This window comes from Cavia porcellus, unplaced genomic scaffold (assembly GCF_034190915.1).
Source record: "Cavia porcellus strain 051 isolate PalLab524CR breed Dunkin Hartley unplaced genomic scaffold, mCavPor4.1 scaffold_15, whole genome shotgun sequence".
In the NCBI taxonomy this organism is placed as follows: Eukaryota; Metazoa; Chordata; class Mammalia; order Rodentia; family Caviidae; genus Cavia; species Cavia porcellus.
Genome location: NW_026947498.1, coordinates 30147101 through 30171015, shown reverse-complemented (window position 1 = coordinate 30171015; position 23915 = coordinate 30147101). Strand labels below are relative to the sequence as shown.

General features: G+C 34.3%; 1 non-coding gene across 1 annotated transcript; it reads left to right on the top strand.

Annotated features, from left to right (window-relative positions):
• Positions 1 to 20358: 20358 nt before the first annotated feature.
• On the top strand, positions 20359 to 20465 carry LOC111756683 (U6 spliceosomal RNA). The gene has a single exon (XR_002791100.1). It is a non-coding gene; the product is annotated as a U6 spliceosomal RNA (small nuclear RNA).
• The last annotated feature ends 3450 nt before the right edge of the window (positions 20466 to 23915 follow it).

The following is a 23915-nucleotide window of genomic DNA, read 5'->3' as shown; positions in this document are numbered from 1 at the left end:
AGCACTTTCTTTTCCTCTCTTTTGTATCATGACTATTACACATTTTGGGTTTCATTGCTCCCACGGTTCTTATTACTTTTTTGGAAGAGAGTAAAACCAAATGTGACATAACAGAACAGAATCGGTCAAGTCAAAAGGGTGGACATAATAGATAATGTAAAAACATAATACAAGGTGATCAACAATGGTTACCATAATGCCTCCCGCTATCTCTAATAGAATTGCCTATATCGTTAGTTATAATACAATTGAACAAAACAGTAAAGAATAAAACCGACAAAACCAAAACATTGGAGACATTGTAGTCTTCAAAAGTAGATAAAAGTCAACAAGAATGGGCGTCATAATGAATCTCATTATCTTCACAGCTGATGCCTAAACTTTCGAACCTGATACTATCCAGCAAAACAGAATAGGGGAACATCAGTTAAAAACCAGATGGTGAGAGTAATACAGGGCTTTAAATCAAGGTAATGAAAAGTCAAAGTGGGTTACTATAATATATCCTGCTATTTTTTTTTCCTTTAATTAAAAGGATAAAGATAAAAAAGTAAATAATGGAGTGGAGATTGAGATAAAAGAGGGCATAACAACGAAACAGCGCAGATCAAAACATAACCATTTAAGCAGAATAGGGTTTCACCACCAGATAATCCTAACCTAAACGTAGTTACCATATTGTTTCTTTCTTTGAAATCCTTGAGTACAACTTCGTATACTGTAGCATTAAGTATATCAAAACAATGTAAAACCATTCAAGAGAATGACAGTATTACAGAGTATTTAGAATCAACTAACAAAATGAACAATGGTTTCTGTATAATCTCCTTGTCTTTAAAAGGTTTTTGCTTATACTATCGTACATAATAAAATCCAATAAGATACAGCCTATTTAGACCATTGGAGACAGAAGGACAAAAGCTAGATGAGACTTCAAAACAAGATGATACTAAATCTGTATTACCTATTAAGATGTCATTTTCTCCAAAATAGCTGTTCCTATCATCCAATCTTCTCTGCCTCATTTCTGTTAAGCTCTTTTTCTGTCCGTAGCTGTCAGTTTGTCTTCTTCATTTTGTTCTCTGCTCCATTCGTTGTGGCCTCTCTGCCATTATTTCTGCATTCTTTGTATTTTTCTTTTTTTAGAATATCCTGCAATACTCTCTGTAGAGTTGAATTGGTGGTTGCAAATTCCCCCAGTTCTTCTTTAAAATGCAAAATAAAGTTAGCAAAACATGGAACAAGCTATGTTTTCAAAGAAATCAGAGAGTTGTTCAACAATGCCTGTTCAGTGACCACAGATTTATTATGTTCCTACAAGTAAGACACTTAGTTAAGTTTCATTTTGACTACCAAATAAGTAAAAACAGGGATAAAATTAAGAAATATTAAAGCTTTCCAAATAGTATACATCATTGAATCAAGAGTGAGGAAAGACCTTTCATTTATTTAATTTACTAGCCAATCGCTCAGCATGAAATTCTAGTTTGACAAGAGATTTGAGCCATTCAAATTGGAAGAGTGAACCCTTGAGAGATAATAAACTTGGGGTGTGATGGGGTTACTAGAAAAACAGATATGGCAATCCTCAAAGCCACTGGCAATTTCAGTTGATTTTTTCTGGTTGAAAGACTCTAGCTGATGACTACAAATCAATTACAGTTAACTTATTTTTTCCTACTGTTCAAAGATTGGACTTGAACAGCAAGGGGCTTGTTTCTATGAACAGAGAGTATCACGAACAATTGAGAAACTTACTTTCTCAGTGGGGAGCACTGGCAAATTGAAATTGTACAGGAAAAAATCCTTTAAAAAAACTTGGGGAAATTCTAGACAGTTTATTTCAACAAATATCCAATAATTTGTCTTGAAGTTTTTGTAGATTAAATCTCAGTGAAGAAATTAATCTCAAATGTTATTTTCTCCAGTATCTGTATAACCTTAATATTATGAAACAGACAGACTATCTAATCATTGGCACATATAAAAAATATTTTTCTTCTTAATTATTGTTTTTGGTTTTGTTTTTTACTTTGTTCTGGTAGAGGGGAGTGAACTCACGACCCTACCCTTGCCAAGGAAGCACTTGTGCCGCTGTGCTAAACCCCCAAACCACGTTTTTCTTTATGTATTAGTAAAATAATAAAATCCTGGTACATTTACAATTGCTTAAAATAGTACATTCAATAGTGGATAATAGAGTATTTAAAAGGTGTTCAAATGTACTAACTAACCCAATTTGACACTATTTTAACTATACCTATGTTTGATAAAAAGGTAAAACTTTCCAAAAAACACAGAAATATCCTGAAAAATGCTACAATTCAGATTACTTATTCCTGCATCATTATATGGTCTTAAAAATAAAATACAAAACTTTTATTTTGAAATTTAACTACATGATCAGTGTAGCAGAAATTAGATAGAGATTTGGTGAAAAAAGATATTTAAAAGCAATTTTGCTTGGAATAAAATCAATTGTTCTTATTTGATACTTGGGTTTGAGACAGTTGTTTCATATTTCTTGGTCTCAGGTTTTTATAAAATAAAGATGCTAACAATTATTGTCCAAAGGAATCACAACAGTCAAATGAATAAAAGTAGAATAAGGTCATTGCTAACTGCAAAATCTGTCATTAGTGCTAGTTTTGAAGATTTGCATATATTATGTAAAAATCGATTTAGGTGATTATATATAAATTTTCTTTTTAGATTTTTTTGCATATAATCAATCTTAACAGTTATTTTCAAGCCTTTTCCTCCCTGAGGTGTTTGTGTTTTCATTTACTTGATTGTACCTTAACAGAATCATGAGCATTTAGGAATAGATAATAAACTATCTAGAAGCCATAAGTACATAAATGTGCTAACAATAGTGAACAGTTTAAAAATGGAGAAAAACTTTTAAGCAGTATACGTTAATATCAAACTCATGACATGATATTTCTGTGTATGTTGAGAAAACATGTTTTAGATCATATTATTTGACAAAATATACTTTAAAAATTATACTGCTGAGAAAATGAAGATAAGCACATTTACTTGGATAAATACTTTATAAAACACATTTATGTGTAATTGGAAAAATAAAAATCACATTAAAAATACCTTGACTTTTGTGGCTCAAAACAAATTTTTCCATAAGTAATATATCCAGTGAATAAATGGAGTGGACTATTTAATTTTTTAATAACTAGATATAAAATAACATTAAGAAATTTAATTAATTTATCTAGAGTCAGGCTTGGTATTGCATGTTTAAATGGTTAAAACCACACATAAATTGAAAACATATTTTCTTTTTTCCTTACGTTATTCCCATGACTGAAAGATAGTACTTTAAGTTTTGTAAGTGAAAGTGAAATGAAAAAATAAAAATTTCTCTCAAAATTGGTAATTAGATTAGGTCTTGTGTCTCAATGCTTCAAGGAAAATAATTTTAGTAGATAATCCATATAGTATTACCACAGCAAAATAAACCCATAATATTCAATTTGAAGAATCTTTTTCTATAGCACAGAAATGTATTTAACATGGAATAAAATATTAAATATGTTACTGGACTTAATTTCCAACTGTCTTATCTCATCCTTGTTGCTTTCATATTCCAACAGAACTTTAATTGCGATGAGATAACATATTGATATATAACAGTTATTTCATCTAAAACAAAGTATTCAGAATAATGTTTTAAAACATAACATTTATTATTCATCATTTTTAGTTTTAAGAGAATAGAGATATAAATGATAGAGCATTGACAAAAGCATCATAGAACTATATAGAGAGGTTGAAATAAAGATTGAAATACAGACACAGATAAGATAAAAGATGTATAATTCCTCAGCTAAATTGCTGCAATAGTAATAAATAAATGTGAACAAGTAATATAACCAAATAACTTCTGTCTTCTCATAAGCACAACAGAAACACACATACATATATAATATTTACATATCTATTATACAAATATTTCATATAGATTTTACCATATGTATGCTAAAATTCAGAAGAAATAATATATATGTAGAAGCATACATATATATATATATATATATTGTAAATATAAGTGAATATAATCTATGTTTACAAAGTTTTCACATTGAATGTTCACTTGTAAAATGACATTATTTGCATTCTTAATATAAGACTGAAATTAGTCAACTAAAACAGCAGTCTTTAATATATAACCACAATATTTTCCAATCAAATGTATGACACAATTATGAATATATTATTCATTTGTTGATTATATTCTAACAATTAAAATTATCATTTTTCAAAAATCTCATATCTATATGTTTTCAAATATATGGATAACTTTACATTTAAATTGCTCTCATTTTGTATCACAGAAAAATGTTCTGCAAGACTTTTTTTATAAATTCAAGACAATTGCTGGCAACTGCTAGACTAATTCACTATGGATGACAGCTGATATTGTACACTCAGTACCCTGGTATTTTGATAAAATGGAAAATATGTACAATGGGCAGCATTCTGTTTGAACGTCAAAGGATAATATAGTTAATTAAGCTGTTCAAATGTCTACGAAAAAGACAAAGTGAAACTCAAATGAATAGTAGCAAACAATAAAGGATATCACAGAAAGCAGTTATAATATGACTGCTATTCATAAATGTGGGCCAAAGGTAATATTTATCTATTATTCCTTACAGAAAAATAATATTAAGAAATGACACCAAAAAAGGTTAAAAGGCACAGACATCTGTTCAATAAATCTAAGTAACAACCTTGGGAAACATTCATTGATATTTTAAATAAATATGAAAGAATATGTGCTAATAATAGTAAAGTTTAAAATAAAACCAAATTATTAAAAATGGTTTTTCTGATGCAAATTCAGGTCGTGTAATTGTTATATGACATACGTGCTTATGCATTATTCCAGAGGAAGCACTTTAGAAGCTAAAAAATATCAAATTTATATTTTTATATTTTTATTATAAAATACATAAATTACAAAAATCTGTATAGTTAGAATATTGGTCAAATGAATAATTAGAAAATAATCTCAATTATTGTAGAGTGATATGTTCAAATTAACATAGTTTTTCAATAGTGTTGGAAAGGCACAATTTTTAAGAAAATAAATACGATCATAACAGGAATGAAATGATTCGAAATTATCACAATAATCAAGGAAGAAATCAATAACAAATCATTTTAAATGAAACATGATACTGATTACTACTGAAGTTAGGTACTGAACTTTAGCCACTGTATTTATCACTATTCTCTCCCTGACACAAAATACATGACACCCAAAATGAAGGAAAGGTAGTTTTGCTTAGCTTACAGTTTATGAAGGTCTCAGTCCGTACTCAGCTGTCTCCAAGGCAAGTTGGCATGGCTAAAAGGTAACCATTCATGGCACCTGCAAGTCACAAGAATGAACGGGGGCAAAAAAGAGAGAGAGAGAGAGAGAGAGAGAGAGAGAGAGAGAGAGAGAGAGAGAGAGAGAAGCATGCCTCTTACCCTTCTTTAAATTGTACGCAGGCTACCCACTCCTGAGGGGGTGCAGCACTCACAACCATTAATCCAAGTGCTCAATAACAAATCAATAACAAACACTACACTCAGCCACCTTGTGACTGCATGAGGCTTTGAAGGGGACATTTAAACACAAACCATAACAGGCAGAGACATCTGAGCGACATGTAAGAGAAAGTTTCAATGACTATTGTGTTTATTGTAAGAGACACACAAGGAGGTATTATAAAATTATTTGGAAATAAATTTATTTCTAGGAATGTATTTTGAACATGTTTCTGTTCATTACTATGCACAAATAGAAACTCTGTAAGTTGATATATGCATACTTATATAAAATACTATGAAAAGTATACAGAATAGATTTTTATGAGTTGTAACTTCAAATCCCAACAATAATTTTTATTTCACTTAATTTTCTTTATGCCTCATTTATATTAGAACTGTTTATAAATTAACAGAAATAAAAATATCAATAAGTACAAAAATATTTTTATACCAAATTCCATCTCTTTCTATACAAAGGGCCAAAGAGGATAAAACTACAAAGACTCAGACATTTAGAATATCATCTACATGTTGTAGCCAAATAAAAAATACAACTCCAGTTCTACAAAGCTAACAAAGGCAGCATACAAATCAGGTAACAAGTAAAAATACTGAAAAAAATTATGGCATGTAAATATTAATCAATGAGAATTGCTGTGTCTGTATTTAATCAAATATGTCAGACTGAGAGCAAAGAAAATAATTAGAGGGAGAGGTTTTATAAAGTGATAAAAATATCTATCCACCAAACAATCTTGAATTTTAAAATACCGGTTAAATGTGTGAGGAAAATGTTAAAACAACTGAACAATTATGCCATTATAATTAGACACTACATGATTTTTTTCAACAATTGATAGAACATTCTGAGAGAGGAACAGTCAGGATGCAGAAAGACACAATATCATCTATCAACATATTATAAGAAACAGGAAACTTCAAAAAGAATGAACTATCAAATACTTCAGGTCAGTGCCAAAGAATGAGGGGCTAGGTTAAATAAGAAGCTGCCTCTCTTTCCCAATAAATTGAAGAGGTACAATCTAGCAAAAGACTCAAACCGAAAAGTCAGCAACACCTGGAAAACATTCCTGCTAAGTACTGATTTCTTAATGATTCTTAGTACTAGCAATAAAGCTACTGACATTAGCAATTTACAAGCACCAATATAGGATTTAAATTAAAAAAATAAAAATTATAAGACACTTAAGCAAGATGCAACCCCAACTTGCAGCTCAAAAAAAAAAAAAAAAAAAAAAAAATCAACCGCGGGATAAGGAGGTAGTACAATCAAAAAGCCTCCTATTTAGACTCTCTGAAATGATAAAGTAAAAGGAACAATGCTGTGAGTGAGGCTTTAAAAAACTCAAATCAGAAATAATTTCTCAAAGAATTACAGAAAAGGTGATCATAGTGAAAGTCATGCTTCAGAACTTTAGAGCACATACAGATTTTAAAAATAGAGCAGCTTAGGAAAATAATAGGACATATGAACATCCAACATAGGAAATAAATGGACTTCAAGAAATAGATTCAAACAGATATCTTGGAGACTAATAAATCTGTTGAAACTTTATAAAACCACAAGAACAGAGTGAAAAAAGAACATAAAACCTAGAAGACAGAATTGTTCAAGTGATCACGAAAAGGAAGATCGCTTAAAAGTAATAGACCGTGAAAAAATAGCATTCCAAGTTGCAAGATGATGTGAAGGATATCAACATATGATTGATTAAATGTAAAAAGCAGGTGTCAGGACAAATAACATAAGGGGAAAAAAAAGTTCACAGAAGTAATGGCAGAAAACTCCCAAGAAGAGGAAGAGAATTAGATATACAGATAAGTGATGCATATAGTACTCCAAAGATTCATGCTTAAAAGAAACTTCACCAAGACATATAATAGTTGATTTCAGAACTTTAGCACAAGAACAGAGTAACAAAAACTGTTAGAGAAAACAAACAGATCATCAATAAAGCAAAGCCCATCACAGCACACTTCTTGAAAAAACAATCAAGTCATGGAGAGCTTAGGGAGAAGTACTCCAAGCCCTAAAATAAAACAATCTCCAAACCCAGATTGAGATATTCCTCAAAATTGTCTTTCAAATTTAATGGATAGATAAGATACTTACATTACAAAAAACACCTGAGAAAAGTTATGATGGTAAAACAGCATTCTAAAGTATTTTGAAGGATATTCTACAAAAAAAAAAAAAAAATGACAAGGACTATAACTTGATGAAAAGTAGAATGAATCTACCAAGCAGTGTAAGCAATTAAGCAGAAGAGAAAAGGAAACAATAGGAAACAACATGAAAAATAAGCAAATACATATGTGTTATAACTTTCAAAGTGAATGGACCCAATTTACCAATCAAAAGTAACAGATTATATGCCAAATGTGGTGATACACATCTGTAATCTTAGCACCGAGAAGACTGAGGCAAGACCATCCTTGTAAATTCAAGACTAGCATGGGTTACAAAATGAGCTCAATGCCAGCCTAAACTGGACAGCAAGACTGTAACACACACACACACACACACACACACACACACACACACACAGACACACACAGACACACACAGACACACACACATACACACACAGAGAGAGAAAGAGAGAGAGACAGAGACACAGAGAGAGAGAGAGAGAGAGAGAGAGAGAGAGAGAGATGGATCAAGTATCCAACACTATGCTATATAGAAAAAATTATTTTAAAATAATTCATAGGTTCAAAGTCAAAAGATGGAAAACAATACACTATAAAACATGAACTCAGAACAAAACAAGAGTAGTTATTCTATTTTCATACAAAGTGATTTTCAAGCCAAAACTAACACAGACAAAGAAGGTCACTATACACTGGTAAAACAATCCAAAAGGGAGAGATTACAATCATAAATATATGTGCACCAAATACAAGAGAATCCAACTATATAAAACAAAATAAGAACAAATATAGAAAATCAAATAAGTGCTACTATACCTTTAATGAACATACCAATACCCCACTGACAAAAATAAACACAACTGTACAAAAATATAACGATAAAAATCATAACTGAAAAAAACTTTTGAACAATGAACCTAGTAGTTGTCTACAGAGTGTTCCACTTCACATCTGAGTACAAATTCTTCTCAGCTGCACACAAGTCAACTTCCAAAATATGCCATAAACCAACTCATAGAACATGCTTCAATAAATGTGAAGAAACTGAAATTCTCCCATGCCTATTATCAAAACATATTGCAATGAAACTGGAAGTTCATGGCAAAAGAAACATCAAAAATGCCATAAACACATAGCAATTAAATCCTACCCTCCTGAACAAACAATGCATCACAGATGAAACTGAAAAAGACATTAGATAGTTTTCACAGTTAAACAATAGTTGCAATGTAACATACTAGAACTTATGCAATATGCAATGAAAGCTCTACTACAAGGGACATTTAGAGTGGTGAATCATCATATCAGAAAAACAGCACAAGCTCAGATCAACAACCTAATGTTAAACCTCAAACTTCTTGAAACAGAAGAACAAGTCAAAATAAATCTCATAGCAGAGGACATAATAAATTTGATAGCAAATTAATGTGACAGAGACTAAGAAAACAGAGAAAAAGAATTAATGAATCAAAGAGATAGTGCAATGAAAGATTAAATAAAATTTATAAATCTTAGCCATCCTTATCAAAACAAGGAAAGAAAACACTCAAATTCATGCAATTAGTAATGAAAAGGGTGAAATCACAACAGATTATGCAGGAATCCAGAAATCTACAATATCGACTGTGAGAACCAGTATTCTAATTACGTGGAAAACACAGAAGAAATGAAGATTCATATATTCATTAAAAGCAAATCAAGAAAATATAAATGTTCTAAGTAAATTAATATCAGTCAATGAAATTGAAGATGTAATTAAACACTTACAAACAGGGGCTGGGGATTTAGCTCAGCGGCATAAGCGCCTGCCTTGCAAGCAGGGATTCGTGAGTTCCATCCCCGGTACCGATAAAAAGGAAAAAGACAAAAAAAAAAAAAAAAAAAAAAAAAAAAACTTACAAACACAGAAAAGCCTAGGTCCTGATGAAATCACTGCTGAATTCAGTAAGAAATTTAGAAAATATGATATGTTGGTAATTATTAAACTCTTTAGTGAAACTGAAAAAGATGCAATCTTCCCAAATTTATTTCTGAAAGCAAGCATTGTTCTGATACCAAAACCACAGAGGGATTTGACCGAAAAAGAGAAGTACAGGTTGATCTACCTGATGAACACAGAGGCAAAAATCCTCAATAAGTAACTGGCAAACAGAATTTGATAAATCATCGAGAAACTTTTATACCGTGACCACATATGATTTATCTCAGGGATACAGAAATGGTTTCATGCACACAAATCAATAAATGTAATATACCATATTAATGGAGTTAAGTACAAAAATCATATGATTACCTAAATAGATGCATAAAAATTGCTTGGCAAATTCCAGCACCCATTCATGTTAAAAACCCTGCAAATAATTGGAATGGATGGTCTGCATCTTAATCAGATAAAAGACACCAATAACCAACCAACCAACCAATATCATATTAGAAAGACAAAAACTGAAAGCTTTCTTTCTATTCACTATCACTACTATTACATAATATTGTTTTAGAAATACTAACCAGGGCAATTAGACAAGAAAAAGAAATAAAAGGAATGAAGATAAGAGTTAAATTATCATTATTTACAAATGAAGTAATATTGTGCATAGAAGGCCTCAAAACTTCCACCCAAATATTTCTAGATTTTTTTTAGACTATGCACTGTGCAGTGCAGGCTGGCCTTGAACTTACTTTGAAGTCTAGGCTGGATATGAACTCACAGCATCCTCAGCCTTCTGAGAGCTACCATTAGAGGTATGCACCATAATGTCTGCCTTAAGACATCTATATTGAATAATCAAATTCAACAGTGTAGCTGGATGTAATCAACACTCAATAATTAACAGCAGCTGGAGATTTAGCTCAGTGGCATAAGCGCCTGTCTAACAAGTGTGAGGTTGTGAGTTTGATTCCGGTACAAAAAAAAAAAAAAAAAAAAAAAAAAAAAAAAAAAGAAGGTTGTAAATTCAATCTCATTGTATTAAAAAGCTTTTTCAGAGAGAGGAGACAGACAACAGTGTGAGGAAAAGATTTGCCGGCTATTCTTCAGATAAAGGACTAAATATCTAAAATACATAAAGAACTCAAAAATTTGGAGAACCCAAGATTTAAAGACCAAATAAAAAATGGCATCTGAGATGAACACATACTTCTCAGAAGAAGTACAAATAGCAAATAAAAACCATGAAAACATGTTCAACACCACTGGTCATACAAGAGATGCAAATTAAAACAATGCTAATATTACATCTCACACTTCAAAGAATGGCTAATGTCAAGAAAACAACTACTAACAAATGCTGCTGGGTTGTGGGGAAAAAGGAACTTTTCCCTATTGGGTAGACTGTAGACTGGTGCAACTGCGGAAATCAGTGTTTGTCAATTCAGTTATTTCCCTCCTTGGCATCCTCCTGAAACATTAAAAGCACCATACCAAAGAGATATGTGCGAATCCATGTTTAATAGCACAGTTTTGAAGAGGTAAATCTTGGAATCATTCCAAGTGCCCAACAACACATGAATGGATAAAGTTTTGGTTTTCAACACAACAGAGTACTACTCAGTCATAAAGAATAAACTTGAGATGTTTCTCGATAAATGGACGCACTTTGAGCCCATATTCTGCGGTGAAATAAACTGGACACGTGCAAATTTCACTTTATTTTCTGGTGTGAGAAACTTAAAATATAAGAGAGGACCAAAAAAATATAATTGATAAGTTGAAAATGGAAGAAAAATGTTCAAATGGGAAGAGGCACTAGGGAAGGAGACTGGAAAGGAAGGAAAGAAAGAAAAAGAAGGAAAAGCTAGAAATAAAGCTTTTGCAGTAGGGAAAGGAAGAGTAGTGGTAAAGAGTGTAGGGTAATAGAGGAAAAGAAAGATCAAAATAAATAATTTACATATACAAATTTCCTATGATGAATGTGATCATTATGTATAACACAATGTCTCAATAACCAATGGATTAAAAGAAGAAAACTAACAAAGATCAACCTCAAAAGAAAAATTAAAGTGTAAAATGCATTTGAAGTTTTGCTATATGTAAAATTAAAAAAGATCAAGAATATAATAAGGTTAAAATTGAAACATACATTCTTAACCAATCAGAGAGATTATGGAAATTAAATTATTTTAGTATTTAGGTATTCCTTCTAAATTGAAAAAAAAATATATGTGCAGTTCAAGTCAACAAAATTCAAGTCAACTAAAATGCAAATGTCCAAATTATGCAATATATCTGCTTTTAGTTCGTAAAGCACAAAATACTTGAGAAAAATAGAAGCAAGATATATATGGTACAGGTACAAATTCCTTGTGATGAATGCTATTATTACATCTACCTAAAATGTACCAAGAAAATAAAAAATTTTCTACTTAAATTATTATAGACACTGAGGAAAAAGAAAAGTAAAACACATGTTGAACCAAATGAAAATATTACATTTTATCAAATACAAAAGAAATTTGTGTATCCAATATATAAGAATTTTGTGAGGCACAAATACAGGCGTTCAATTACAGAAAGGTTTGGCACTAAATGCACTCATTTGAAAAGAGATAATCAAAACCTTCAGCCACAATCTCCCAGACTAGTGATATTACAGTTGCCAACATACTTGGCATGCACATAATATGTACTGTTTGTGTTTCTCTTATTGAAAATATTGGGAAACAGATAATGTTTCAGATTTAGGGTATTCATTTTGGAATATCTGAATATTAATAATTGTTTTGAGAATAAACTTACATCAATATGCAAAATTCACTATTGTGCCATACAAAGCTTATTTACACAATGTGATGATTATTGTCTAATTATTTAAAGCAATTTTTTGCACAAAGTGTATATTGATAGAAAATGTATTGATAGTACCACATCTTGATTCTAAATTATATGCTAACATTAAATCTTTATTTTATTAAACTTATTAATACATGCATACTTAATATAGTATATAGTATTGACATAATGAAGAATATAGGGCATGCAAGAAAAGTAGCCAGCACAGTAGTATTATCAGAATACATGTATCTTCTAAGCAGTAACAACAAATAATCTGGGCTGCTTACTTTTGGACACTATGTTTTGTTTAAAATAGTTATTTACATTCTATTTCATTATTTAAGTAGATACAAATATCAGAAGCAGTTGGGGGATCAAAAATGGTTCTTTTAGGTATAAAGAAATATTTTGCTGAGTAGATATTTAGAATGTTTCTTTCAGTCATCACTTTCTTGTTTATTTTGTCTTAAACATCTCTTTGATTTTAAGAAGTAACGTGATTTCTTGTTCTACTTTGAACATAAGGTTTTCTAGTTCTACAATAAACCCAATACACATTTTTGCACTGTGGTCTATGTTTACATCATTATTATCACTCGTGACAATCACCTTGACTCAGAGTCAATATGGCTGCCTCATCACAGACTAATGAACCAGCAAACTGAAACCTGTGTGTCCACTGTAAAAGCATTTTTACATGAATCCTTTGGATTAACTATAAATTTGGAGTTTGAGTATGCAAGGAATTTGAATATCATTTATGTTTTATACTTGACATATGAAGTTCTTCAAAGCTGCTACTTTATCATCATCACTAACCATAGTTGTCAGTGAGAAATTCTGCCAAGCATGTACAACTGTATTTTTAATTACTGTGTCACAAGCATTGGTTACTACATATATGAAATCTTTTATGATAAGCTACTTTTAAAAATCTTCCATATTCATGCTCCTGGTAATGCTTGCTAGCATGCTATACAAAATAAAATGTTTTTTATATTTTCTATTCATGATCTAAGGATAACCTGTTTATACAGATAAATTATTGAGTCATATTTGTGGAAAATAAATGGTATAAATATTTTTCTACAAGGATTTCAGCTAGTGGATGAGAAGAGAAAAAGTTTCAAAGAATAATGGGATCTTGGAATTATTTGTCATCCTAGTTATCCTACAGTAACTATAATTCACTGGTTAAAAAATAATGAAATTAACGAGAAAAGGTGTCTTTTGTAATCTATGGAATTTTACCATTAAGTGGTATCATAGTTTTTGCCATTAAGTGGTATCATATTTAATCTTTAATATGGGAAAGAGCACAACATTTTGTCTATCACAACAGGTTTACACTTAATGTATGTGTGATGCTTTAGCACTTTGTGGCACAGTTTGGGGCTGAAGCATCCTTAATTTCTGCGGAGATTATCTCGTGAGTTTCAGCCAGTGCCATTCCTGGACGATGATGCAAAACAAGCAGATTTTTAATCAATATTGTAGACTTGTTCTAACATATTCATGATCAGTACAGTGAATAATTTGTCAATGAACTTGATTACTGATTTAACACCAATATTCTTTCAAACCTATCTCTTCTTAATTTTTTGTACCCATTTAAAATTCAAAATTCCCTGAATATTTAAATTCTTTATGATTTTGCTTTATCATAATTAGCAAGCCATTATGTACAGTGTTACTACTGCAACACTGATGGAACTACTTTTTCAATATGTAAGCTTGATCTTACTTTTGCTTTAAGCAGTTTTTTTCTAGTTTTCATTAACTTTTTGTTATCATTTTCAGAATAGAACTCAGCAGTTTATTCTTTTGTTTCTTCACTTAATTTGTGGTGATCATTCCAACACTATAGTTTTTTGTAAGCCACTTCAAGTTTTCATTGCTATGTAGTCATAGATATAAATGCTTGCTTTTGTTTTTTGTTTCTGCTTTTGTTTTGTTTGTATTATTGCTAGCCAAAGATAATTTCAGGGCTTTTTGACATTTTCAGCAGTATCTTTGCAATTCACTAGTGAATAAGCAAAAGGAAAAATACATTGAATAATGCACAGAGATATTGCTCCCATGTGAGGAATCACGAGGAACTTGTCTTTGGTCACAAAGCTTTTATGTAACTTTCATGCCCATGCCTGCATGGGAAAAATCGAGGCCTATGGGAAAGACATATTTCAAGTGAACAAAGCTATATCTTGTTGTTGTTGCTTTTCAAATTGGAGATACTGAATAAAAAATTATGTAACTATGTTTTAATTTCAACTCACTACATGAAGTCAGATAGGGGAAATTTCATGGTAAGACTCAACAACTTTTGGATATTGGAGCAATTCAAAATTTAGAATTTCACATTAGGAATCCTCTTTGTATTCCCAACCATAATACAAATACACTTCTTAATTTTATGACATGCTTGTTTATATTATTTATGGCACCGAGCAAAAAATATAACTTTTAAAAATGCAATTGAGTTTTTATTTGTCTTGTATATTGTGTGTTCTTACATATACTAAACTACCTTCTGATTGTAAAATTTGTCAGTCTTTTCTTTCAGAAGCACTAGAGATTTGGCATTTACATCATGAATATGTTTCCTTCAACTCTTCTCCTCCATCTCATTTGCAAAAGCAATATTTTTAATCCTCTCTATATTAAATTCCGTTGTGTTTCCTTCCCTTCTACACATCTCCTGAAAAACCCAAAATGTAAGTAAACAGCAAAATAAATATGGTTGACCACAGGTAGAGTGATTTTTTTTTTTTTTCTGCTGAGAAAATCTAACTATGATTTACATTGGGAAAAAAACCTTATGTTTAATTCTAGGTTGACATCATTTGTAGAGAAAAGTCTGCATTTTTATTGTTGGCATGTTTTTTAAATTGATGGATTCATCTGAGGAAAATTCATATTCTTGCATTTTGGTTTCTCATTTCTTTAATATGTCCTATTTCTCTATCTATTTTTTTATTTGTGCTGCATCTTTCAATATAGAAAAAATATAGCTATTTAAAATTTATTGTATATCAAATTTTAAATTTTAGTACACGTGATGATTTTTCACTTCTGTTTATAAATATATATTTTGGGATACTTACAGTTAAGTTCGTTACTTTCTTATTTTATTGTAATTTTATGTGCAAGAAAATTTTAATCCGTGTTTTAGTTCTCTTTTGACAGAAAATTGGCTTTTACTTCAGATAAGTCTAATGTCGATTAACTTTCTAAATTTTTGATTTATAAAAAAAGTAACAGTCTTAGGTGTAGTGGTGCAAGTCTCTAATTTCAGCCCACAGGAGGCTGAGGAAAAAGAATCACTGAAAGTTTGAGAACACACGAGCCTACAAAGTGAATTCAAGGCAAGGTTACACTACGTAGAGAAACACTGTCTTATAAAGAATAAATGAATTAATTAAATAATTAATAAAAGCAAAAATAAAATTCTACAGAAGTAGTATTTTGAATTGATGGATAATTTTACCCAATTTAGAAATTATAGGTTGGTTTATTAATTAATTTTAAAATGTTGACTATGGAATTTTTTTCAATTTGAATAGCTTTGGATGAAATTCAACTATAGTTGTAGCTCTTTGTTTAGTTCCAATGTGCATATACAAATGTAATGCTATTTTTCTTTGACTTTTAAAATATTTTCTTATTCTAGGTTTTTATTGGTATTATTATCATAAAATAATATTTTCCCATTGTTATATTTTTAACTTGCTGTTGCTTGTTGAGTTTCTTGGTTCTGTAAATTCACAATTGAAAATTTTCTCAGGACTATTGAGTTACTTTTGTCTGCTGTTTTCCCTTTTTTCTCATTCAGAGTCAATTACTCTTGTAAGATATTTGACTTTTTTTCTCATATCCCTCCGGCTTTGTGATCTTTTAATTAATCTTTTCTTTCAATACTTAATATTTTATTTTTTCTTAACCTATTTGCTAGTTTTTGATAGTTTTTCCTTATGTTAACTCAAATCCAATGGAAAGCTAATTTTTGAGTTTTTCCATTACAGTTACTTTGTATTATTGTACTATAATTTTAATTTAATAGCTCCCATTTTCCTCTCAATGTTTCTGATCTATTCACCCAAAGTACATTGTATAAAAAGTTTACATAGATAACTAATTATTTGAAAATATTTATAATAATTACCTGGAAATATTGTTGTCATGAATATAATACTCTGATTTCACCTAGTATTTGGTTCCATTAATCATCTGTTATGTTTTTTTTAATTTTTTTTTTATTTTAAAGAAGATAAAATTAAACCACATATTTCAGAGCAAGACCACTGGAGATCATCAGTGTCTATCATATTATCTCTTGTTTTCTTCCAAATAGTTGTCCATATCTTCACACACAGTGAATACATACTGAACAATATAGTACTATACTGATCAGAACAGGATGATGAAGGCATTTGAGATCTTCAAGACCAAACAATAGAGGAGTCCTCAATGGCTGCCATAATGACTCTCATTCTCTTTGGAATCGCTGTTCATACCTTTATGTATGTTGAAATTAAATCAAAGAAAGTAGATGAATATCACTCTGAACAAAGAATAATAGTATTGCTAGATTGTATATTGTATCACTGCAGAATTAGCACTGGGTTTCTTAGTGTCTCTCCTTCTTCTGAGTATGTGTTCATTATATCGTGCATTATATAATCTATTCTCCTAAACTGTTTAGAAGTTCTACACGCGTGAATCTCTACATGTACACCTATCCTTTCTGTATTACAGTGAAAAACAGATCAAAGCAAGACAACAAAATAAATTCCTAGAAAAATATGAAATGGAAAAGACACATAAAACCACAATACTAGGTGATCTATAGTACTTACTATGATGTCTCTTATTATTTTCAATAGAATTGTCTATATCATCAGGCACAGTATAAGTGAACATAGCACTACACGACAATATTAATAAAAACAATATTGGAGACATTATACGACTTCAAAAGCAATAAATAATCAAGCTGGAATGAGTATCATATTACATCTTGTCATCTTCAGAGTAGTTGCCTCTACTCTTAGACTTAATACTATCAAGCATTCCAAATTTGAATAAAATCAGTTAAGACAAAACATCAGTCTAACAAATCAGATTCAAATAAGGTAATACAGGGATTCAGTTTAAGTTAATAGGAAATTAAGTATAGTTACTTTAGTATATCCTGCTATTTTCGGGATAGCTGTCTGTGCCCTCAAATCTAATATGATTAGACAGACTGGAACAGAATCAAATCAAACTAAACAGCAATAAGACTAATGTGTCTTTTAAATCCTGATACATTATTAACAATGTCCTCATCCTCTACCTTTATTTTAGGCAATCCCTCCCCTTTCCCTTTCTCAGGGTGCTTTGGACATTTTGGGTCCCACTAACTCCTTTAGTTTTTAGATTAGAGGGGCAATTTACTTTCTAGATTAGGCATTATCTACCTAAGTGGTGCTGAACTGTTTAACCCTGAGCTTGATCTTGAGCTGTATTCCTTTACCTACTAAAGCCTCAGGATTTTTCTTCCTTATAGCTGAGTAGTTCTCCACTGCACAAAAGTATCATGACTTTCCAACCTATCTGCAGCTGCTGGACCAGCAGTCCCTATTTCTTTCTGATTCCCTGTCACATAGAGCATCATTTTCTCATCTTTGACTTTCAGTTTATTAACCCTCTTTCAGGTTAAGTATATTTCCTAATTAGAGCATCTTGATGGACCCTATCTCGTGAGCTACTCAGCCTGTTTCTTTTTTTAAAATGTATCTAGGCCATCTATGTTAGAGATTATAGCCAACCTTCTCTGCTTCATCTCTGCTATGCTATTTTTCTGTTGTTGATTGTATAATTGTCTCCTTTATTCCACTGTCTGCCCCATTCATTGAGGCCTCTCTGCCACTGTTGCTGGAATCCTGAAATTTTATTCTCTCTCTCTCTCTACAATGTCCTTCAGTATTTAGTTTTTAGGGTTGGCTTGGTGGTCATGAACCCCAACAGTTCCTCTTTGTCACAGAAACATCTTGCTTCTCCATTAATTTTGAGAGACAGTTTTTCAGGTTACAGCAATCTGGGTTGGAGTTTATTTTCTTTCAGGGCTTGGAATACCTCGCTCCAAGCTCTTCTTGATTTGATGGTTTGTATCAAGAACTCTATTGTGATTTTGATGGGTTTTCCTTTATAGGTGATCAGTTTCTTTTCTTTGACTGCTTTTAAAATTCTGTTCTTGTCATGAATTTCTGGGATCTTGGTTATTATATGTCTGGATGTAGATCTGTTTTGGCTGTAGTTGGCTGGAATTCTGTTTGCATCATTTATCTGGATATCCTTTACTTTCCTATGTTTGGGAAGTTTTCCTTAATTATTTCTGTGAATAGATTTTGTAATTCATTTGTTTTTACTCCTGCTTCTTTGCTTACAGTTTTTATTCTGTAAAACTTTTATTTTAAGTTATAGATTCTCTTGTATTCTAACCTTTTTATTGTTACTTCCAAGTTCCTAGTTATTTTTAAGAGATCTGTTCTTTCAAATCACATATTGCAAATCTATCTTCAAGTTTTGGAAGTCTAATTTTAGTTTCTGTCAAGGAAGTTTGCCAGATTTCAATGGAGTTTTTAATTTCCTGGTAATCCCTTTGGATCTGTTTCATGTATTTAGATTTTGTTTATATTCTTCATCAAAGGTTTCTCTCCTTTTTGGGGGTTCCTCTATTCTTCCATCTATGTCTTCTTGAGAGATGGTTAACATTTATTTTATTAATCTTTTTATATCTTGCCTCACTTGAATTAGAATTTCAGTTTTAAATTCATTTATGAGGTGGAGAAAATATTTATTTCTGCTGATACTGTGGCCAATATTGCATGATTGTTGCCCTCAATCTCTTCTGTATTTGCCTCTCCTGGAATTATTTTCCCTGGGTCCGTGGCTGGAGGCTTTTTCTTGTTTCTTTCCCTTGTCTTGTTTCTGGTTTCTCTCAGACAGGTTTATGGCGGAGGTTTCAGGCCCTTTCCATATTGCTACAGTTATTCTGAAGCATGTTGGCTAGGAGATTGCTGCCTTCTCCAGTTTACTGTTGATCTGAGGTGTACACAGGGATGATATGGGCTGGCCCAACTCCTCTGAGCCAGTCAACCCACAAGTATCTCCTCAGCGTGTTAGTCTGTGCTGTGCCGATGTTACAAGTTCCTCACAATTTCTTCCCTGGCAATTGGGTCCTGACAGGGGTGTGACCCAGCCCAAGCAGATCCAACCAGTCCTCTTTGGGCCTGGGGTGGCTAACTGATGCTACTGTGGTTCTTGGTTCAGGCCCATCTTGTCAAACTCCAATATATCATCAGCCAGTCACCCACTCTATGGGACCCAATTCATAGCACTCACCACAGATTAATGCAGCTCTCCACATTGGTTCCACTCTCTGTTATGCTACATCCTCCCACCAAGGGCCCTGGGCTCATGAATTCCCAGTATTCACAGCCATGACTTCAGTGCAACCATGAATCGTCCAACTCCAAGGTGCACATATCACAGTGCAGAACTAGAACCAGTGAGAGGATCTGGTTCCACCTTTTTGTCCACATTTTTCCTTTCTTTCTTTCTTTTTTTTTTCTTTGTATTTCTCCTCAATTTCTTCCTGGGTCATGAGAATCCCTTTACTTTTATCTACCTTTTACATGATGTTAAATTCTAGCATCTGAGTTGTTTTTCTCAGAGAGGCTCTCTATCCTGCTACCTATCAAGCCATCATCTTCAGCCTGCCCTCTAATCATTTTTTAATATTCACTATTTATGACACTTTCTTTTTTTTTGATGTAGACAGATTTTTGGTTAAAAACAAATCTACAGTGCTCACTTCAACAGCACATATACTAAAATTGGAATAATATAGAGAAGATTAGAATGGCCTGTGCATAGGGATGACATGAAGATTTGTGAAGTGTTTCATATTTTTAAGTATTTAAGATTCTAAAGAAAGATGACTTCCAACCCAGACTCATGTACTCTGCAAAACCGCCCTTCAAAATGGATACAGACATAGCTGGGTGTGATGGCTCACACCTGTAATCCTAGCACTCGGGAGGCTGAGACAGGAGGATCGTTGTGAATTTGAGACAAGCCTGGGTGTCGATGTCCGCTCCCGGCCGGCAGGAAGGACACACGACAAAGTCTGGTAGTGGACAACCTTTTCTTTTTATTTTCCTTCTCCGTACAGCCTGCCCTGGGTTCTCCCAGCTGAAGCCTCCTCTGGTCCGCTCCCCGCGGCTCCTTTTGTGCTTCAGTCTGCCCCAAAGCCTCTACCGGTCCGCTCTCCGCGGCTCCTTTTGGGCTTTTACTTCTGGGCTTCTACCTGGCTTCTTCTTCCGCCCAGGGGTGGCACCGGTATATATACGGGTACAGTGTCCAATCATGTTAAAGTAAGCAAGGCAAGCTGATTGGCTAACATCATCAGTTGCCAGGCAGACTATATTGTTGAGCGGGTTGTTTACGCGGTAAGCAGGAAACTAACATATTCGATGGGAGGGGTAATCTACCTCAGGCTTTGCTCTTTACCACAGGCCGCACGTCCGCCGCGCAAGGCGAGCTATCACAGACGCGGCTCCCAACATCTCCCCCTATTTTATTTTTTATGAATGTGCGCATCGTAGCCCTTCCTGGACTGGGTGCAGAGGCTTATGCCCTATGTGTAGGTCCACCGTAGGTCCTTGGCTTAGACCCTGGTTGGCCATGCCATGGTCTGCCAAGGCCCTGAGGCCCTCGTCCTTTTTCTAGGGCCAGGCACAAACTGGACGGAACCTGGATGCACACAAGCTTGCACTCATTTCCTCTCCGTAAAGAAATCCCCTCGGAGAGAAATTTAGACCTGGGCAGCATCTAACAGTCCAGCGGCTTACGTGCAGGATGGGGTAGGGCCTGGCTTAGGTCGAGTCGTGCTGGGGAGGCACGCTCTTACCCGTCATTGACTCACCTACCCTGCTGTGTATTGTCACCTTATGGAGGAGAATGAGGGATGCCCGCCATATCTAGACTCGGTCGTGGGCCAATTGAGCAAGCCATGCATATGCCTGAGGATCTTCTTGTCCATTTCGGGCTACCGCTATTTCTATTCATCTTATTGGTTGGTCTGTGATGGATCTCCAGTAGGGCAGGTCTGATCTTCAGTCGAGGGCTTTGTTGCCCGTGTCAGTCTCTCCGGTATCCACAGTGGTTCTCGTCCCGGTTCCTGTGGGAAAACACAAACCGCGCCTCGGTTCCAGCTGACCACTGGATCCGGGCCCATCCATTGTCCTGTCAGGACATCTTTCCACTTCACCCACCCTTTATGGTTGGGGGAAGGGTTGCAGTGCTCCACAGCTGGGGAGCGATTATCATTATTTAAATTTAAAAAATTGTGTGTGAATAGTGCCATGGATAATCGTGCCTTTGGGGCCAGGCCTTGGCCTACTCCCCCTTTTTGTTTTTGTAAAATTTCTTTGAGGCTTCTATGAGCCCTCTCAATGATTCCTTGACCTTGGGGATTGTATGGGATACCATGTTTTAATTGAACCTCCATCATTTTGCAGAACTCATTGAAGGCTTTGCCTATATAGGCTGGTCCATTATCAGTTTTTAATATTTTTGGTTTGCCCCATGCGGCCCAAGCTGCCAGGCAATGATTGATCACATTAGACACTTTTTCACCTGTTTCTGCTGTTGTGAATATGACGTGAGAACAGGTGTCTGTGGAAACATGAACATATTTAAGAGTCCCAAACTCCTGTATATGTGTGATGTCCATCTGCCAAACATCACCAGGGATCAAACCTCGAGGGTTTACTCCCATCGGTATGGCAGGTTTGTATGTGGCACAGGAGTCACATAGTCGCACGATATCTCGTGCATCTGCTCTAGAAACATGGAAATGGTTTGCTAGTGTCCTGGCATTAACATGAAATTTATCATGGAAGGCACGGGCTCGCTCGATTGGTGTGAGTAAGGTAAAAATCCATAACGGGCGAGTGGCAGTGTCAGCAGCCGCATTCCCCTGTGCCATGGGCCCTGGCAGGGATGTATGTGCTCTTATGTGGGTGGTGAAGACCTTATGGTGTCTGTTCTGAAGCAATGTCTGGATAGACAGGAACAGTCCAGCCACTGTGGAAGTGGATCTAATTAAACTGGCAGTCTCAAGCACTTGCATAGCATTGACCACATACCTAGAATCGGAGACAATGTTAATGGCTTCTGAGAACCGTTCAAGAATCATTTTAACGATCTGCAGTTCTACCACCTGAGGCTGATCTGGTTTAAATTGTATGGTAACCGGGGGCTTGCCTAGGATCACATAGGCGCCTATCCCCGTCTTGGAGCCATCTGTGTATATTGTAGTTGCTAGGACTAATGGCTCAGAGGCAGTAACCTTTGGAAAAATTATAGGGTGCTGAGTGACAAATGACAAGATAGGGTCTTTAGGGTATTGATTGTTTATATCCCCATGGAAAACACATCTCAGAATGGCCCAGGTATCTATGCAGGCAGCCAGGGTCTTGATCTGGCTGGCGGTATAGGGTACTCGGATGGCTTGTGGTCCTGAGCCAAAATGTTGGACAGCTCTATCATGCGCTTCAAGGGCCAATGAAGCGACTGCCTCCAGGTAATGCTCTATGACTTTTGCAGGTGATACCTTAGGGTGTATCCACAGTAGTGGTCCTTTCTGCCAAATCACCGCTGTAGGCTGTAGACTAGTCTGTAGCAAACAGACATCAAAGGGTCGCCCTGGTTCAATTCTGTGTAAGGTAGCCCCACCTAAGGCTTTTTCCACTCTCTGTAAGGCAGCTCTTGCCTCAGGAGTGAGCCTCCTGTGGGAGGCTATATCTGGGTCTCCCTTCAGAAGGTCGAACAGGGGTTTGAGATCTGAATTTGGTATATGTAAATATGGCCTAATCCAATTAATGTCTCCCAATAGCTTTTGCATGTCATTTAGGGTCCTAACGCCATCCATCCTATTGGTGACCTTCTGTATAAGTCTGGAGGCGACACTGAGGTCCACACCTGCTGACCCAGGGGTGGCCCTTGTTGAAGGCTGCCATCCTGAGCTGTCCTGTCTCTGGGGCGGGGGCCCGCCTGTGAAGGGGGCCCCCTCTGGCCGTTTTTTGGCTCTCTAGCATCTTGTCCACAAATACGGTTGCCCTGAGCATCAAAGACCGACCTACACTCCTCAGCTTTGTGTGATCCCTTTTTGCATCGCCCACAAACATATGGTTCTTCATTCCTAGGGCGAGGCCTAGCATCTGCATTGTTTGGGCAATGACGTTTAATGTGTCCTGGCTCCCCGCAGGCAAAACACCCTCTAGCCTTACATTCCCCTTCTAACCCGCGAGGTCCCCTCTGCTGTACAGCCGCGGCCAGGAGAGCAGCCACTCCCGAA